Raw genomic sequence first — 12,726 nt, forward strand, 5'->3', positions numbered from 1 at the left:
CTGAATTCCAGCTTCCACAGGTAACCCTTCATGTAATCACCAAAGCTATGTCTAGACTGCAAGCTTCCTTTGGAAGAAGCTTTTCCAGAAGAGATCTTCTGAAAAAACTTCTGAAAGAGCGCATCCACACTAAATGGACACTATCTTGCATTAAGCTGTGATTACTATGGACGGAGTGGCCACCAGGGGACCTGTGCGTCTTCCTCTTTCCTTTTCTTTCAAAAGAACTCCCTCTTCACCATCCACACACACCTTTTTCCGAAAGAGCTCTTTCGGGAAAAAGCTTCTTCCTCATAGAAAGAGGTTTACCAATGTCAGAAAACCCCCTCTGTTCTTTCGATTTTTTTTTTTTGAAAGAATGTGATTGCAATGTGGAAGTAAGTGCAGTTTTTCAGAAAAACAGACGTTTTTCTGAAGAGACTCTGTAGTGTAGTCATAGACCCCATGTGGATAACACAAATACTGGATATAAATGGACGAAAGTTGGAAAAAAAATAATTTTGTTTAGCTATCCCACTGTGCACTCTAATTTGTAAAATAGCACTAAAGCAAGAAGAAAAAGAGACATGCTTTATAAACTCATTGAATTATAAAATACAGTTGCAGCAGTTGAAATAATATGACAACACATGGTGAGATCATGGACAACTGACTGGGAGAAGAGTAGAATTTTGAATTTTCTGTTGGCGAAATAAAAATTCTTTTAAACTATATTCCACATAAAAAGATACACTGATTACATCCTGAGCTCCCAGTAAATAGACAATCACACTAAATGGTTAGAAATAACTCCTTTGCCTAGTTAATCATACAGATCATTTTGGCAAAAGACATTATAAACACCTAATTACTGCAATAGATTTATTTCCTATAAGAATGAAAGTAGATAGCAACAGCAGTGTCATACTGATGCTCACTAATATGATCAGGAGACTAATTACTATCCATGAATCATTTGTAGCATTCAAAACTTGATTAATGTCAGGTCAAGTTTAACATGTGATAGGTTTTATTAGTAATGCTCTGCTATCCCACAGCCAGTAAGCTTATTTAAGTCCCATCTGTTACACATAGGAATAGCCAACAGTCAAAACAAAAGCATTGTTGATAGAACTGGTCATTCAAGTATGTTTTAAAAGTTCCACAAGGCAATTACACTGATAAGTCTAAACATATTTAGACTAGTGATTTTGTAAATGATATCTTAAACAAAAACGTGTGCTAATGGTATTAAATGTGTAAACCAATAAGCTGACAAAATAAATTTTAGTGTAATAAAATCCTATTTAAGTTTGAATATAAAAACTTTTCATAATGCTTGATATGAACAGGACATTACAAACAAATCCTGTTATGGGATTAACGCACATGACTTAATGCCACTACTCTGAAAATGTAGCTCTACATGTGGGTTTATCTTTGGGAATCATGAGAAACACTTGTGACAGTACTTTGTCAGTACTTTGACAGTACTTTTAAATTTTTTAAAAAATTAAAAGCATCCAATGACAGTAACTACAAATTACATGACCCTAATCTACTTCTTGTGTGGCTGCAATCCTTATAGTTAAAGGGATAGTCATCAAGAAAAAAAATCACATTCCATGACGATTTTGTATCAACTACAATTAAAAGTAGCACCCAAAGATTAATATAAAAAAGTGTGAGGAAAACATCTTTACTTCTCTTTAACATTTGACAGCGCTTTATATAAAGTCAGTTTTGCTGGTCACTTCCACTTCCTCTCTCACGCTAGCATGCGGACATCACTTTCATGTATCATATTGAGGGAACATACTTCTACAGACCCTTCAAAGCCTGTTACCTTATGAATAATAGCAAAAGTAAAGATGAACTGACAAAGAGGCAACAGATAACTGAATGTGCAGAGAGAAAAGAGTCCCCTTATATTTTTCCATTATGGAGATGAGCCTATGAGATCTCCTAAACTGCTTAATCCTATCTAGATAGAAGGATGAGCTGTTTGTATTATCCAAAATGGGATTCCTGATGAGAACTTTGAGATCTTACAAAAAAATACTGGTCAATGGATAAACTAGTTAAGATGAAAATTTGACATAACATTGGGAACAAAACTAAGGTGTGGATGTAAAGAGATCTTATTAAATAACTTGTAATCTTTGAGAAGAGCTTGTGACAACAGAAGGATAGGTTGTTCTTCAGAACTCTCAAAGCTGGAGCCAGAATGTTCCATGTATAACTTCAGCCATGGAAATGGATTTTTTAGCAGTGTATACAACATTAAGGATGCATAGAGAATCATGCTGGCCTACACATGATCATCTGCAACTACAATGGAGTTTCCCTGCAGTCATCTATCTATCTGTTATTCAATACATGCTGTGAGCAAATTGTAATTAGTTTCTTCCAACACCTACCTCTACACACCTACCCTGCCTCTCTCCTCTGGTGCTGGTCCTTCCCCTGCAGGTGTCTGCCTGTCTGCTTCACCCCAGAATCCCCTGGCACCAGCACCTTCCCTTAGCCCTACACCCTCCTGGTGCCTCCCCCTTCTCTTCCTGCCCCTGCCCCCTTTGCCCTCTTTTTCCCTGATACCCATCCCCTCACCGCTCTCTGCCCCATTCCCCTCCTGCCCCTCTGTGCCCTCACATGACTTCCTCCATCCCTACCTTTCTCATGCCCACCCCTTCTTTCAAGCTTTCTGCCAGCACCTCCCCCTTCCTCCTCTAGCCCCAATGCCCTTCCCCTCTCCTCTGCCCTCCCAGCATCACCCTGTCCCCCCTCCCACTGACACCTCCCCTCCTGCCCTTTTCCTCATTGTCTGCACTTGGCATTTGTCTCTCCTCCACCCTGTCTCTTGGTACCTTCCTCCTTTCTTCCCCCTCCCCTTCCGCACAAGCACCTTCCTCTCCCAGCCTGCCTCCTCCCCACAACCCTGTTCCTCTCCCCCCCTCCGCACAAGCCCCTTCCCTCTAGTTTTCCCCCTCCTCTACCTTCTGCCTTCCACTTTGCGGGGCCAGAGTCTGCGCTCAGGCCCTGGACTCTGAACCCAGAGTCAGGCCACGCAATTCAATGTGCCTCCGAGGATTTTTGAAGTCCCAGGCCGTGATGTCACGTCACGCCCGGGCGTCGTCCCTGCTCACCTGCAAACGCTGCACATGGTGGCGGCAACGTGCGCCAGCGAGGGGGAGCCGCACTGAGAGCGGCGCATGGCAGGGACGGTCCAGGGTTGGGGGGACGCTCTGGGGGGCGGGGTGGGAGGACACATGGGGGGGGGCTAGAAGAGGGGGTCCAGGACCTGCTCCAGGCAGAGCCAGGGGAGAGACCCAGCTGCACATATTGCTGGAGCAGGGCCTGAATATTAACTCGCCGCCCATGACGCGTGACACACTTCCGGGTTCAGGGCGGGGGGGGGGGTCCTTTTAGGCGCGGGGCCCCATTCGGGGGAACCAGGCGAATCGGCCTAAGGCCGGCCCTGCAATGCAGTTTCATTAATTTATAATAAATGTACAAAGTCCTGTATCTCTGAATGCAGAAAGAATCAAAGAGCAAGAAACTTCTTAGTCACAGCATGAAAAATAATCTTTTTACTTTGTACCTTAACCCAAAAAACTCCCCTTGAGTTTCTTCCAGGGCAGTTACTATAAGAGATGTTAAATTCTCGGGAATAAACTTTCAGAGAATATTCTCGAGAATGTTCTTGAGAATATTCTCCAATGCGAGAATTTGAGAATTTTCTCAAATTCTTTAAAAACTATTTAAAAAGTATTTTCTATTTATAATACTGTCTCTCTTTAATAAAACTTCAATGAAAGTTTCCAATTGTTAAAATGAAAATTTGGGAAAGTAAAGAAAAAAAGACAGAGGTTTTAATTACTAGAACTTTTATTACGAATCTTCTGTTGCAGGACACAAATATTTTTAACTTTCTGGATTGAATACAAGTCCAATCAGAATCTGCACTTTTCGAATCTGACCCATATATTTCTCTCTCTTCTTCTTCCTCATACATATTCTCTTCTTCGACTTCTTCTTCTTTCTCTTCAGCATCATTAATTTCTTCTTCCTCATTTCTCTGGTTCTGTTTCCTTTTTTTTTTCTTGGGGATTTCAACTGAGCATCATTTGGGTTTTTAAGAAGCTTTAGATTATGGGCTATGAATGTCAGCTTGCCTGCCCTTTCTTGTATTAACTTGTTTCTTTTTGCATTATGGATGATACTGTAAGTACTGAAACTTCTTTCCGTTGCTGCCGTTATTGGTGGCATAGTCAATATGTTGATCGCTGCTTTCCCTAATTTTGATCCAAAGCAAATACCTTTCCACCATGTTACTGCATCTACTGAGCCATCTGATTTTGTTACATATGATTTTGCAAAAACACTTTCTTTAGCATGATACTCTGCAAGTTCTGCAGTGACTTTTTCTGAGTGATCAGTGCCATACATTCCTGTGACTAATTTATCGATGAATTCAATTCCTTGTATTTGTTCATTTTTAGTAAGACACTTAAACATTGAATTTTGGATCTAGAATATTTGCTGCATAGTGTATATGTCTTTTAGAGCCATATCTTTTCTTTTTTCAAAACTTCTGATCACATCCTGTTTTTCTTGTTTGGTAAGTGGACTTTCGGGGAGTAGCCTATCAAAATGATCGCTTAATTCCCAGCTCATTTTTGGCTGGTCAGATTCAAGCAGCATAATCCATTTAACAACGGGACTTATCAGTGCATGCAGTTTTTGGGCCCGTACCCAAAATACATCTTCATCCAGGATTGAATTCCTGGTACGTTTGCTCAGTTTAGTCTGTAAATCTTCATGTACAGCAAGACATTTTAAGACTTTTTTTTATTTCAATAAGCTTTTCAAACAATATAAAATGGAACTCCACCTAGTTTTAACTGGCAATTTAAGTGCACAAGTTTGATTTTTCTCTTTTTGAAATACAGTAAAATGAGCTCGTAAAACTTGCGATTTGTTAATTTACTTCACAATAGTTTTACAGGTAGCTTCAGTTTCTTTAACAGATTAAGTTACTGATGTCACCAATTAACAAATTTAGTATCTGAGCAGCAGAAGTGTACATAGCAATGTGACTATTTTTCATTAAGCATTGATAAGGATTTCACCATTGCTGCAGCATTATCAGTGACAATGGCACCAAATTTTTCAGTGACTATATCTGTCATTATTTCTTCCATGTGGAATGCCATATACTCAGCAGTATGGCGTTCAACATCTGTTGCCACTGTCTTGTAAAACACTGGTTGGGGTGTTGATATAATAACATTTTTAACAGATTCATTTCTTCAGTTGCTCCAAGCATCACACTGCAGTGTAAAAGAAAAAGCTTCAGCAATTTTTGTTTTTATAAAAATCAACACGTTGATATTCAGATTCCAAAAGTTTGTTAGAAAGTGTGTACCTGGATGGCATCTTGTAAGATGGTCTTACTTTTTGCATGAAAGCAATCCAATCTTCGTTTTCAATCAGTGAAAGAGGCGATCCCGATGAGAATATAGCTCATGCAAAAAATTCATCCAAAACTTTGTTTTCAGTATCATTCATAGAATTAAAGTAGCGACTTATAGAGTGAGACACCTTGGCTGAACTATATGTGGAAGGTAGTGATGTAAATTCACTAGCACTATCAGTGTTCTATAGACGTTAATGCAGTTGATGGTTGAGGTGATTTTGTTGCCTTTTCCTTGATGTAAGCAGGAGTCTTCAAATAATTGGAAATATGCTCTCTCAACCTTGTCGCATTTCTGATGTATTCAGCCTTGCAGTACTTACATTCATATAACACTTTGTCTTTAACTGTTTTATGAAGGAAATAATCCCACACATCACTTTTAGGCTTAGTTCTTTTCATACTGATGAAAACACAATTACACCTTTCACAAAAGAGAATACATGTGTTACTGCCTCTTTATATACTTTTTGTGATGCTTCCAGAAAGTTGCATAACAGTCAGAATTCCTGACTCACGAATGTCCTGGAATGTTCCTTAATATTCTGGAACGTTCTATAATGTTCTCAAACTATATTGAATGATCAAGAAAGCTCTTTAACATTCAGGGTGTTCTAAAAGTTGAATACAATATATTATTTCAAGAAGAAATGAAAAATTAGAAGATTCTCAAAAATTCTCAGGAAATAATCTTTTGGAGAATATTCTTGTTCTCAGAGAATATTCTCCTGGGAATAGTCTCACCACTCATCACTAGTCACTATCTTTTCAGCTGCTCCTTTAGGTGTTGTCTGTCTTCCTCAATTTCTTCTCCTTTGTTCTGCTTTTCCAGAGCCCAAAACAACACTTCCACCAAAAGCTCTGGGAGGAGTTCACACACTTTTGGCTTAGGTTGGCATTTAGGCGGACAGATATTAAGTGAAGGGTGAGTGTGACACTGTACAAAAAGATGACAAAGCTGTCACAAAGGTATTACCACTATATACCACCACTGCACTATTTTGATAATTCTTATGCAAAGTGGGCTTTCTAAAGATATCCTTGGAAAAGTTGTGATCTGTTAATGTTATCCTGTTTGTGTGTGTGTTACCACTGTATGAAGTGACAAATCTGTGCTAGGTGTTTTTATCTCAGATATCCTGTTTTTCTAGGTAACATGCATGACACAAATCTACATGAAGACCAGCCAGCAAAGTTTGTGGCCATTAAGGAGATCTACACATTCAGCAGGCCCCTCCCAAGCACACCTCAGAGAGCACACAGACAATGGAGGCCCAGTGCCTTAGCAGGACATGTAGAACATGTGATCCCTGACTCCATGCATATGGACTGAAAGGCATAAATTGGAGTGTGGCATCGTCAACCTTTCTATTTTCTGCTCCAGATCTCTGTACTATGTTTTCTAATAAAGAGCTTCGAACAGTGGACTGACAACCCCAATATTTTTGATGAATTAAGGACACTTATTACAAGCTAGGAGATTCAACAACCCCATTATTATCCTGATCTACAAACTCTGAAATCAACTGTAATATATATGACTCGTTTTAACATCTTGATAACAGATGTTTGGTGGTGCATGAGGGGCAAGAAAGCCTAAAGGAAACAGTCTGTGGCTCCATAATAATTAGTGTAGTATTTTCGAAGCACTTATTCATTACTGGCTTGGTAAAAATCTTATGGTAAAGTGTATCACCATTCTGGGGTATATGCCTCATATTCCGGTAGTCTGACCTGAGATTGGCACTCATAAGTGGTGTTCCATACCAGGCAATATTACAGAGAGTTCACACCCATCAATCTCAGTTTGAGATTTTAATTCAGCCCACAAAAAAAGTTTCATTGAGCTAATAATACCATTTAAAAAGCTGAAGCAAGAAAATACTTAATCTCATACGTATTTGTTAGAGCTCAGTCCAGGACTGCCTCTGTACCAAGGGAGGTGAGGCACTGTAAAATCACCCTCCAGTTGTCAGGAGTATTGTCCACTACATGAGTTATTGCCTGCACTGCTGCCTTATAGTTTACAGCATAGAAAGGAAACCAGGTCAAATTGCTGCAAAATTGCAACTATTCTGGACAAAACCGAAAATAAAGTTGTTGAACCTGGTCCAGAATCTACAATCAAGTGGACAAGAAGGCAGATGTAGCAATGGACACCTGAATTTACTTTGCATATTATACTGCTTCCCACTGATGTGTCCACTCTATCAGATCAGATTTCAGATCTATGTTGGTACAGATAGCCTGTGCAAGATAAATGGTCAGTAGCATTCTTGTCCGAGAGTATGTCAGCTCCTCTAGCAAAGGAAAGTAGAGAAATTACATCTGGTCTGCAAGAATAGGGTTCCTCCCCTGAATATGACCAGACTTGTAAGTTGGTACTGACCACTTGTTCTCTGTCTGAGAATTGAGCAGTCAGTCAACTGGAGGGGTAATAGACTATTTTTATTTGTCATAGTTTTCCAAGAAAGCAACAGTAATGCATTAACTAACGGTCTGGTGGAGCTATGAGCACTAGCAAATACAGACTGCAGGTTGACATATTATAAATGGACACTTCAATTATACAAATGACCAGATTCAGTTCCAAAGTGAGAGAGGAGTTGTCTTGGCGGCATCCCCAGATCAGAGTAAACACCAGGGCCAATACAAAGGTATGAACAATTGCAGGGTCAGCTTCCTGAGAGATTCCCAATAGTTTCCATATCAGGGTGGTACTAGAAAAGAGCTTTCTTTTCGGGTGTTGCACATAAGGCCGACATGTCAAATTATGGTCAAGTTTTTCTCCCCCAAGTATACAACTGCTTGAAATGGCAGCATATCTTAGCTGAGATTCCCTTCAATCCTCTGGAAGTCATTTTCAGTGTCAACAATAAAGATGTCACAAGCATACAAATCAGCACTAAATAGTAAAAGCTTTAAAAAACTCTCTTCCCACTCAAAAGACTCCATCACATTGAGATATTTCCTTTAAGGAATGAGAGTAAACTGTAGGGAAGTAGTAAGGGATACCAATTTTTAAAGTATCAAGGTGAAGGGGACATTTCAAATTAAAAAATATATTTTTATTATATATTTTGAAATTTTTTACTAACTTAGTAATAGTTAGAAAATGCTAACCAAATCAGTCTCATTTTAATTTTATTTTTTCTACTGTTCGGTTAGGGCCATTCTAGAAAAAACAGTATCACACTCCAATGAGTGTCATGCTGAGTTATCACTAGTTGGCAGGTTCTGGGGGAACAAATCAAGAAGTCACATGCCTAGTATATCCAAAACAATATCCCAGAATAACACACACACTGTGTGTGTTAATATTTAATTTGACAGCACATCTGCATTGCTGAATTCAAGATAGCAATTAGGCAGTTCTCACTGTCAATCTCTTCCTAAATACACAATTGAGAAATTGACATCAATTACCTAAGATGTTTTCAAATGCTTCTCTTAAATACGAGAAAAAAAAGCACGTTTAAGAAAGTTGAAGTTCTCAAAGGAGAAAAACGGGTTCCTCAAAGATATGAAGGAATCATCCAAAGAGGAAAAATCTTGAAGATTTTTAATTTCTAGAAATATATACTCTGATTAAATAATTATGGCTTTTTTATTAGGAATTTCTATGCAGAAAATATGCATCCACATAAGCAACTCTGCATATAACAATTTAAAAGACATAAAATTGATATTTGACTATGCAAAATATTAATACACTTCACTTTAATACTGTTTCAATCACTGTAAGCTAATATATTCCACTTGGCATATATACAGTGAATAATTTAATATAAATATTTTGATTTAAACATTCATTGTGTGTTCAAAAATCACCTAGCTTCATTAACTACTTTATGGTGCATAATGGCTCAATTTGTGACTCAACTGAATTAAAACTGGCTTCTCTAGTCCATAGAAGTAAAATACTGAAGCAATGTCATTATTGTCCACACTTGCAAATTACAAAACTTTCAGAACAGTACATTAGTGAGAAGGGGGCTGAGGTAATGTGTTTTACTGGACCAACTTCTGTTAGTGAGAGACAAAAGCTTTCAAGCTTACACAGACCCAAAGAAGAGCTTTGTATAAACTAAAAAGCTAGTATCTCACCAAAAGAATTTGGTCCAATAAAATATACTACCTCACCTGTCTTAACTCTTTAATATACTGGGAACACCACAGCTACACCAATATTGCGTAGTACAGTTCATGACAAGAGAGAAAGACTGCAGTTGAGAAAATATAATGCTATATCACTATCATAATAAGGTGTTAACCACCTACATAAATGTTTTTCTTGTACATTTGTCCAAATAAACCAACTAAATCTGTCTCTCTTGAAAGTCATTCCTGTAGGAGAGGGTTGATGAGTTCCCTGTGGAGTTTTATTGCCAAGAGGCTGTTTGGAAAGTGGCAGACTGTAACGTGGTACAGTAGACATCATTAAACAGTTGCCCATGAATTAATGAGTAAAGTGACCCAGTTAGTCACTGCAGCTGAGTCCTCTAACTCCACTTCAAAGGAGATCAAATATACCAAGACAATCACCCATACTGGGATGCCAACTGGCTCTTCCTTGTAAACAACCCCCCCCCCCCAAAAAAAAAACTGTGCATTGTTAAGATACCACAAATTTTTTTAAAAAGATGTACTTGAGGAGAAATTAATGGCAGAAGTCTATATGTAGGAAATCAAGTGTAAACGTTAATTATTTCCATAGTGCAAGGAATCCTGCTGAAACAGATAGCTCAAAAGTAATTTTACAAAAGTTTCAGCATAGTCCACAAGATAATATGGTTATATACCTTTTTGTAACTTATTCTTTGAAATGTGTTATTCATGTCCATTCCACGTAGGTGTCTGTGTATGCTTGTGCACATTAGCCAGAAATTTTTTTTCCCCCTTAGCAGCTAGCCTTAGGGCTGGTCTGGGTGCCCCTGGGAGTGGCCCCAAAATGGTGCTCAATATAAATCCCTGCCAACCTTCCCCCCTTTTCAGTTCCTTCTTGCTGGCTACTCCCACAGTGGGGAAGGAGGGTGGAAATTGAAATGGACATGAACACATCTCTAAGAAAAACAGTTACAAGAAAGTTAGTACCCATTGTTGTTTCTTTGAGTTTGTTTGTTCATGTGCAATACAATTTGGTGATTCCCAAGCCGGAAGTCAGGAGGTGGGGTCATAGCTTTGGACTCAATGAAGCACTTCCCTGCTGATTGATGTATGATCTCTAGACTGGTGTGTGAGTTTGTAATGAGCTGCGAACATGTGAATAGATGATCATGTTGCTGCTCTGCAGATTTCTTGGGGTGGGGCCAGGTAGGGGGATCTGGGCCAGGAAAGCTTCTGAAGTAGACTGTGCCCTAGTGGAACGCATCAAGAGCAGTGGAGGAGGCATCCCTACTAAGCTAAAGCAATCCCTGATGCATGACACAATCCATTAAGAAATATACTGGGCCAAAACAGGTTGGCACTTCATTCTATTACAGCTACGAACAGTTGGATAGACTTCCTGAAAGGCTTTAGTTCTTTCAACGGAAAAGGTCAGTGCCCAGAGAATGTAGCCTCTGCTTACATGAATTAGCATGAAGTTTGGGGGGGGAGGGGAATGCTCTGATTCATATAGAATGTGAAGATCATCTTGAATAGGAATGCTGGGTAGGCCGGAGTTGCACCTTATTCTTACAGAACACAGTATAAGTTCAGAGGCTTTCCTAGTAGAGGTTATTGCTATCAGAAATGCCACCTTGAAGGATAAGTACACAAAGGAACACATTGCTAGCAGCTCAAATTTGTACAGGACTAAGTCCCAAGGAGTAACAAGTGCCCTGACATACGGGTAAAGTCTGTCAAGACCTTTTAGAAAGAAGCTGAGTAGAGGGTCAGTGAATATGGATAAGCCTTGGACTCCCAGATGGAAAACTGAAATAATGGCTAATAATGGCTGAAATAGTGGCTAATTGTATCTTGATAGAGGAAATTGAGAAGCTCTGTTTGAGGTAGAGGAGATAATCCGAGATCAAAGGCATTGATGCCTGCATGGGGGACAAACCATGCTCAGCAGACCAAATTGAGAATCTTTTCCTTTTATCAATAAAAGTAGCTCTTGTAGAGGGCTTCCTACTACCTTACTTGCTCAAGGATTTGTCTCACTCCAAGAAAGAGAGGTCCACAGGGTTTAGCCATGGAGCTTCCATGCTATTACATGGAGGGACTCAAGATTTGGGTGTAAGAGACGGTATTGCTCCTGTGACAGAAGGTCAAGAATGAGGGTAGCGGAATTGGAGGTTCCACTGACATGTCCAACAGGGTTGTGTACCAAAGCTGACAGCACCAAGCCAGGGTTATGAGGATAACTTGGGCCCAGTCCTGTTCAGGAGCACCCTGTGAATCAGAGGAAATGGAAAAAAAGAAGAAAAGTATACAGTAGCTGACTCCCCCAGCCAAGGAGGAACTCATGACCTCAAGAGCCTGAGCTAAGGTTCTGGAATGTACAGAAGAGTCAGCATTTCTGGTTGTGTTAGATCTCTTTGCAAAGCAACACATCTGGGGAGACCCCCACCTCTGGCAATCTCCAGATATAGAGAACACCTGTGGGACTGAAGAAATGGCTTAGGCTGTCCGCCAAGCTGTTTTGCACCTCTGGAAGGTAATTGTCTTGTAGGTTTATTGACTGATCTACAAAGAAGTTCCACAACCTGAGAGCTTGCTGGCAGAAAGGAGAGGAGTGTGCACCTGCCTGTTTGTTGATAATAATATACTGTCACCATATTACCTGTCAAAACCAGGGTACAATGACCCGATTGGTGGAACCTGAATGCTTGACATACCAACCAGACTTCCCTGAGCTCTATGACATTTATGTGCAGAGTCAAATCCTCTGGAGACCAGAGACCTTGAGTTTTAAGGTCTCCTAGATGAGCTCCCTACCCCAAATCGGATACATCTATCACAAAGGTTAGTGAGGCTGTGAAGGGTGCTAGGGAGCAAACTTGGTCTTGGTCAAGCCACCAAAGAAGGAAATCTAGCTCCATTTGAGGTAACATTACCAGTCTGTCTATCCTGTCTCAAGATGGGCGGTAGGTGGACACTAACCATAGTCTCGCAAAGTGTACTACGTACATGCATAGGCCATGTGACTAAAAATACTGAGGCAGTTTCTGGCCATGGCTGTGAGGAAATTTCTGAATGATGGTCTCGATGTTCTCCTGGAAGATACGCCCTTGACTGTGTGGAGTCTAGGACTTCCCTATAAACTCTACCCTCTGAAGTAGGAA

General features: G+C 39.8%; 1 protein-coding gene across 5 annotated transcripts in view; it reads right to left on the bottom strand.

The window, feature by feature from the left end:
• RNGTT (RNA guanylyltransferase and 5'-phosphatase) overlaps positions 1 to 12,726 on the bottom strand; it is a 431,251-nt gene that overhangs the window by 178,127 nt on the left and 240,398 nt on the right. The window lies entirely within an intron of this gene.

Source organism: Pelodiscus sinensis, chromosome 3 (genome assembly GCF_049634645.1).
Source record: "Pelodiscus sinensis isolate JC-2024 chromosome 3, ASM4963464v1, whole genome shotgun sequence".
NCBI lineage: Eukaryota > Metazoa > Chordata > Testudines > Trionychidae > Pelodiscus > Pelodiscus sinensis.